The sequence below is a fragment of the Gymnoscopelus braueri genome, assembly GCF_963280865.1.
Source record: "Gymnoscopelus braueri genome assembly, chromosome: 3".
NCBI classification, from domain to species: Eukaryota; Metazoa; Chordata; class Actinopteri; order Myctophiformes; family Myctophidae; genus Gymnoscopelus; species Gymnoscopelus braueri.
The window spans coordinates 41,932,285-41,940,318 of NC_137612.1; the positions used below are offsets into that span (position 1 = coordinate 41,932,285).

General features: G+C 45.6%; 1 protein-coding gene across 1 annotated transcript in view; it reads left to right on the forward strand.

Annotated features, from left to right (window-relative positions):
- LOC308082888 (semaphorin-3D) overlaps positions 1-8,034 on the forward strand; it is a 148,949-nt gene that overhangs the window by 131,400 nt on the left and 9,515 nt on the right. The gene's annotated exons all lie outside the window — the stretch shown is intronic.

Here is an 8,034-nt window from a genome sequence, read left to right on the forward strand (position 1 = left end):
GAGAAGAGAAGAGAAGAGAAGAGAAGAGAAGAGAAGAGAAGAGAAGAGAAGAGAAGAGAAGAGAAGAGAAGAGAAGAGAAGAGAAGAGAAGAGAAGAGAAGAGAAGAGAATCATGGGAGAGGATAGGAGGGATAAACAGAGATTTATTAAAAGGGAAACTTCACAGATCTTTATGGGAAGTTTATTGGAAGTCAGGCACACAAACAGTGTCATTCACAACGAATGACATGACTGCACATACTGTATAAGCATACACATAAGCATAAAAATACACTGTAGTTCTGTAAAATATCTTCACTTTTTTCTTTTCGTTTTTTTTTACACACCGTGACCACACACACACACGCACACACACACACACACACACACACACACACACACACACACACACACACACACACACACACACACACACACACACACACACACACACACACTAAACAGAAACCAGGAGGTAAGAAAAATAAATAAATAGAAACACAAAATCGAACTGAAAAGTAGCTGTCACATAATCTTGCTTTACATTACATTACATTACAGTCATTTAGCAGACGCTTTTATCCAAAGCGACTTACAATAAGTGTATTCAACATAGGTAGGGAACGAAAACTACTAATCACCAGAAGTCTTTAGTGCATTATCTGCAAAAACAAGCAACCAAGAGTATACCTAGCGCCAAGGTAAAAGTGCAATATATCAGCTACCTATTTCCTTAAACAGATGAGACAAAATAGCTAAATCAAATGAGCATGAGCTAAAACAAATAAGTGAATCGACTAAACAAGATCCAATAAACAATCCAATAATCCAATAAACAATACAGCAATAGAAAACAAGCGTTCGTACAACTAGTTAACAACAAGTAGGTCAGGCAGAGAGGAAGGGTAGTGTTTCCTGAAGAGGTGAGTTTTCAGCCTGCGGCGAAATATGGGCAGTGACTCTGCTGTCCTAACATCAGTGGGAAGTTCATTCCACCACTGTGGTGCCAGAACAGAAAAGAGTCGTGACCGTGTGGATCGGCCAGAAGGACCCTTGAGTGACGAGGCAATCAGTCGCCCCGAGGTGGCAGACCGAAGTGGTCGGGCAGGGGTGTAGGCATCGACCATAGCCCGGAGGTAGGAAGGAGCTGTTCCTTTCACTGCCCTATAGGCTAGCACCAGGGTTTTGAACTGGATGCGAGCCGCTACGGGGAGCCAGTGTAGAGAGCGGAGAAGGATGGTTGTGTGGGAGAACTTGGGGCGGTTGAACACCAGACGAGCCGCAGCTTTCTGAACAAGCTCCAGGGGTTTGATGGCAGATGCCGGAGCACCAGCAAGGAGGGAGTTGCAGTAGTCCAGGCGGGAGATGACGAGAGCCTGGATGAGCACCTGGGCTGCCTTCTCCGTGAGGAAGGGGCGAATCCTCCTGATGTTGTAGAGCAGGAATCTGCAGGACCTCGTCACTGATGCGATGTTTGCCGAGAACGTCAGTTGATCGTCCAGGGTCACACCCAGATTCTTCGCAGTCCGAGTTGAGGTCACCACAGCATTATCAATGGTGATGGCCATGTCTCGGTGCGGACAGCCCTTCCCCGGGAGGAACATCAGCTCGGTCTTGTCCAGGTTGAGCTTCAGGTGGTTTGTCGACATCCACTCCGAGATGTCAGCCAGACAAGCAGCAATGCGTGTCTCCACCTGGGTATCAGAGGGGGGGAATGAGAGGATTAGCTGGGTGTCATCGGCATAACAGTGGTAGGAAAAGCCATGGGAGTGGATGACAGCACCCAGAGATGTAGTGTAGAGAGAGAAAAGAAGAGGACCCAGAACCGAGCCTTGGGGAACCCCAGTTGTGAGCCTGTGTGGTTCTGACACAGACCCTCTCAGCATCACCTGGTAGGAGCGACCCGTCAGGTAGGATGCAAACAGGGAGAGTGCAGAGCCTGAGACACCCATCCCCTCGAGGGTGGAGAGGAGGATCTGATGGTTCACCGTGTCGAACGCTGCAGACAGGTCCAGGAGTATCAGAACGGAGGAGAGAGAGTTCGCTCTAGCGGCATGGAGCGACTCCGTCACTGCCAGGAGGGCAGTCTCTGTCGAGTGACCCACTTTGAACCCAGACTGGTTGGAGTCCAGGAGGTCGTTCTGGTGGAGATAGGAGGACAGTTGTTTAAAGACAGCACGTTCGAGAGTTTTAGATAGGAAGGATAGAAGGGAAACCGGTCTGTAGTTCTTGATCTCAGAGGGGTCAAGTGTCGGTTTCTTCAGGAGGGGGGTGACTCTGGCAGTCTTGAAAGTAGAGGGAAAGTAGCCAGATGTCAGAGAGGTGTTAATAAGGTGGGTTAAGAAGGGAAGAAGTTCAGGTGCAATAGACTGCAACAGAGTGGATGGGACCGGGTCCAGAGAGCATGAGGTGGGGCGACTAGAGGTAATAAGGAGAAGGACCTCGTTAGGGGAGAGGGGAGAGAAGTGGGATAGAGAGGGGATGGGGGGGGGGAGAGGAGTAGATGAGGGTAGAGAGGGGGGGGTGGCAGGCAGACGGGTGTGGGTAGTGCGCAGGGCACCAGCCGGGGGAGGAGGGAAGGAGGATCGGATATCGTTCACCTTCTTGTCAAAGAAGTTGGCGAAATCGTCGGGGAGGAGGGACGAGGAGGGAGGAGGGGGTGGTGGTTGCAGGAGAGAGGAGAAAGTTTCAAAGAGTTTTTTAGGGTTGGAAGCAGAAGCCTGAATTTTAGTGCAGAAAAAAGCAGCTTTAGCAGCTGATAGAGAGGAGGAAAAAGTAGAAATGAGAGATTGGAAGGTGAGAAGGTCCTCCAGGAGGTTGCCATTTCTCCATTTGCGCTCAGCCGCTCTCAGGCTCCGTCTCTCAGTCCGCACTGAGTCCGACAACCAGGGGGCAGGTGGAGTTTGGCGTGCAGGCCTGGTGGTGAGGGGACAGAGATGGTCGAGAGAAGAGGATAGAGTAGAGAAAAGAAGATCTGTGGCGGTATCAGGGGATAGAAGAGCAAAGGATTCAGGGGCAGGGAGAGCAGAGAGAACAGAGGAGGAAAGAACAGTGGAGGAAAGTGAGCGAAGATTGTGACGTGAGGCAATCATGTGGGTAGGGAGGGGCTGTGAGGGGGGAGAGGAGAGAGAGAGAGAGTAGGACATGAAGTAGTGATCAGAGAGTTTCTTACCCTTTTCACTGGAAAGAGGAGTGACAGACAGGTTAGCAATAGAGCAGCCTCTGGTGAAAATCAGGTCCAGTTGGTTGCCCGCCTCATGGGTAGGAGGAGATGGGCAAATAACTAGGTCAAAGGCGGCGAGAAACGAAAGTAGTGGGTCTAGCTGCTTCTCAGTCGGGAGGTTGAAGTCACCCAGAAGGATGAATCCAGAGCCATCGACAGGGAAGTGGGAGACTAGATTGTCCAGCTCCTCCAGGAAGCCACCAGCAGGGCCCGGTGGGCGATAAACAACTGCAATGGTGAGCTTGACTGGATGAGAGACAGTGACCACATGAAATTCAAATGAGGTAGGAGAGAATTGTGACAGTGAAACAGGAGAGTATTTCCATTTTCTGGAAATTAGCAGACCAGCCCCACCACCTGTCCGCACGGCTCTGGGAGTGTGAGAGAAAGAGTACACATCTGACAGAGCCGCGGGCGTAGCAGTGTTTTCTGGTCTGATCCAGGTCTCAGTCAGAGCAAGGAAGTTAAGGGAGAGCAAGGATGCGTAGGCTGAGATGAAAGCAGATTTGCCTTCCACCACAGCCGAGTGGCAATTCCAAAGCCCTCCCGTTACCACTTGCTCGACGTGAGTGGAAAGAGTAGGATATATTAGATTAGTTGTATCGCGACATCTGGGTGTAACCCAGTGTTTTTGCGACCACCAGGAAGAGGAGAGGACAGGAATAGGAAGAAAACACATCGTAGATCACTAAACATATACACACTACTATAAGTACTACTACTATCACACTACTATATATCACTAAACACTGTTGCTGCTTATGAAGAGAAGAAGCACTCAATGTGGAAGGCCGTAAATTGACTAAGTCGGATTTTGACAAAGTCGCCTGTCGCCTTTGGTCGCCTGGCCTTCGGTTGCTGGCCGCCGCTTAAAAGCTGACGCTTTCAGAGCAAGTATTTAAGGCCACTTCAACTGATTGCTAATCGCCTGCGAGGAGTGTAGGCTCCTCCCCTATTTATCGAAGACTATAGAGCTGGTTCAGGTGAAACTGCCTTTAATGGGGCTGTCAGCTGAGACCTAACAATAGGCTAATCAAAAAATAACAAACTAATTTTAAGCTAAACCAACTATACAACACTGATACTTTGGAGCAAAGTACAGCTACTTAAAGCAACCTGCTAATACAAGAAAATATACTCAAGCTGTCTAGGTGGGTCAGGCAGTTCAGAGTTCCTCCAGAAGTCAAATTACACACTGAAGAAACACTGTTCCTGGACACACTTATAAACACCTTCAGACTAAGTAGGCTCCTCCCCTATTTATCCAAGACTATAGAGCTGGTTCAGGTGAAACTGCCTTTAATGGGGCTGTCAGCTGAGACCTAACAATAGGCTAATCAAAAAATAACAAACTAATTTTAAGCTAAACCAACTATACAACACTGATACTTTGGAGCAAAGTACAGCTACTTAAAGCAACCTGCTAATACAAGAAAATATACTCAAGCTGTCTAGGTGGGTCAGGCAGTTCAGAGTTCCTCCAGAAGTCAAATTACACACTGAAGAAACACTGTTCCTGGACACACTTATAAACACCTTCAGACTAAGTAGGCTCCTCCCCTATTTATCCAAGACTATAGAGCTGGTTCAGGTGAAACTGCCTTTAATGGGGCTGTCAGCTGAGACCTAACAATAGGCTAATCAAAAAATAACAAACTAATTTTAAGCTAAACCAACTATACAACACTGATACTTTGGAGCAAAGTACAGCTACTTAAAGCAACCTGCTAATACAAGAAAATATACTCAAGCTGTCTAGGTGGGTCAGGCAGTTCAGAGTTCCTCCAGAAGTCAAATTACACACTGAAGAAACACTGTTCCTGGACACACTTATAAACACCTTCAGACTAAGTAGGCTCCTCCCCTATTTATCCAAGACTATAGAGCTGGTTCAGGTGAAACTGCCTTTAATGGGGCTGTCAGCTGAGACCTAACAATAGGCTAATCAAAAAATAACAAACTAATTTTAAGCTAAACCAACTATACAACACTGATACTTTGGAGCAAAGTACAGCTACTTAAAGCAACCTGCTAATACAAGAAAATATACTCAAGCTGTCTAGGTGGGTCAGGCAGTTCAGAGTTCCTCCAGAAGTCAAATTACACACTGAAGAAACACTGTTCCTGGACACACTTATAAACACCTTCAGACTAAGTAGGCTCCTCCCCTATTTATCCAAGACTATAGAGCTGGTTCAGGTGAAACTGCCTTTAATGGGGCTGTCAGCTGAGACCTAACAATAGGCTAATCAAAAAATAACAAACTAATTTTAAGCTAAACCAACTATACAACACTGATACTTTGGAGCAAAGTACAGCTACTTTGCTCCAAACAAATGAATATAGTCAAATTAAATAAATGAAAGTAGAGGAAAGTAGAGGAATAGAACAGGGAATAACAGATTTTCTAACCTAAATCCAATTGTTCTGATGTGAGAAGATCATTAGTGTATACTGTGTATTTCTCTGCTAAATATTTGCCCAATGACACAAAGCGATGTGTTTCACGTCACTGTTTCATGACATCAATATTTCTTTTTCCGCACACAAATAAATAATCATTTCAGAACAAAATCTAAATCTCCTAAGTTTCTCTTTAACTGGGGAGCTGAACAGAAAGGCACAGGATGGACAGATTTGACCTGTGAAGGAAAAACAATGCAGGAAGGAAGGAAGACAGAAAATAAAAACTACAAACAAACAGGAAATCAGATGCACGTTGAGTGATTATTTACATAGAGCCTCAACAAACAGGAACTAACCCACTTCCACCCGTCCTTAACAACAAGACGGATGACTCGGACCTAAATATACTTCTATATGATTTATGCGACATCCTATATGCCCAGTACAACCACAGTTGTGTACTGTTGGCCAATGGGAGCTGCCCAGCACAACCACAGTCTACTGTTGAATTGCCTCGTTCCCAGCCTTTTCTCATCTCTGAGGAGAAAAGCCTGTTTTAATTTTATTTATTTATTGAATACTTTATTTTTCTGAACAGTTTGCAAAATAGTACAGTGGTACGATTATACAATGTTGCTAAAATGATAACACAAAAAGGCCCCGAGGGCTTGTTTCCATTGTGGTTCTGTTAATTATTAGGTCACAAGCATTATTAGATCACAACATAATGCAGAGAGTGTGTAGGGGCGGGACTTCCGTCGTATGTACTTCCCCCGGAAACTGTCTTTTCGACCAATCACAACGCTCGTTCCATGCACAGAGAATGTAAACAGATTTGTAAAGCCTCAACGTAATTTCCTAGGGCGGCACTTATGCCAAATTCCACTACTTCCGTTTAGACGCTGATGTGGCAAAAATCGTATGATATCACTAGAATGGTCTGAGAAATAAACAAGCAGAAAGCTGTCTTTGTGTCGTTTATTTTAAGGCTTGCAAGGATGCTCGTTGCTTTCAGCTCAGGCTTTAGCAAGGAGACATGACAAGAACACTGTGGTAGCATCTTCTATGTCCCCTCCCAGAGGCAGTTCCAGGGGGGCCAATAACAATGGATCACATGAACATGCACATGCACATGAACATGCGATGACCTTGCTTCTTCACTTGACTCACTTGATTCATCCCTTCTGGCCTTTAAAGGAGAATACCGGACAAATTAAGTGTTGTCTTTGATGTCTCGTTACTCACCGACCGACGTGAAAAGTGGCGTTCTTTTTTTCCATAGATTCCCGTGTCGTCATTTTTTAAACCCCCTCCGTTGTCAGAATGGGAGCGCGTGGGTTAGGGAGATTCGTCTATTATAACCGAGGCAAAGTTGTTTTTCTCTCTACTGCTAGTCATTGTGGAGTCTCATGATAGTCAAACATGCGTTGAAATTTCCTGCGAGGCCACCGTTAATGGCGAACGATTTAACACTGGATGCTTGTTTCTATCCAGAACCTGGCAACTCGTGTTGCCAGGTTCTGGAAACAAGCAACCAGTGTTAACTCGTTATCGTTCGCCATTTTCGCAGGAAATTTCAACGCATGTTTGACTATCATGAGACTCCACAATGACTAGCAGTAGAGAGAAAAACAACTTTGCCTCGGTTATAATAGACGAATCTCCCTAACCCACGCGCTCCCATTCTGACAACGGAGGGGGTTTAAAAAATGACGACACGGGAATCTATGGAAAAAAAGAACGCCACTTTTCACGTCGGTCGGTGAGTAACGAGACATCAAAGACAACACTTAATTTGTCCGGTATTCTCCTTTAATAAATCTGAAACAGTTGCAAAAAATACACAGAGCATTTTTAAGAAACACATGCACAATGGCAGACTGTCTCGCAAATAGAGACCTCATGTACACAAATCAAACATGAAATGTTCATGAAAAGTTCAGACAGAGATCCCTGTTATGAAATTACTTTTTTTTGTTTCGTTTTTTACCCCTTTTTCTCCCCAATTTTGTTGTTATGCCAATTCAGTCCTCCTCTACTTTCATGTAGCACCTCCGTCCTACTCCCCACTGACAGGTGCAGCCCCAGCCCGTAGGAGTATGTGCATTAACAAGCTTCTCTTCCCCGAACACGGGCCATTTGTGTTCGTATAGACGCCCGACAAAGCCGAATGCACCACGGTGGTTTACCTCTATGCCTAAAGTCATAATAATGTAACAAAACAATAAGATAAACATGTAGCACAGAAGCTACTTTTGAACTTTTATTTCCCTGAGTCATGTTTTCTCTGTCCTGTATGACAATGGTTCTCAAAGGGGGGTCCTTAAGGGGGCCCAGAGGGTCCCCAGTTAAATGATTGATAGTTAGGAACCAAACTGACACTTACAGGTCTGTAACTCTGAGTGTCTGAGTGTCTCTATCTTTCC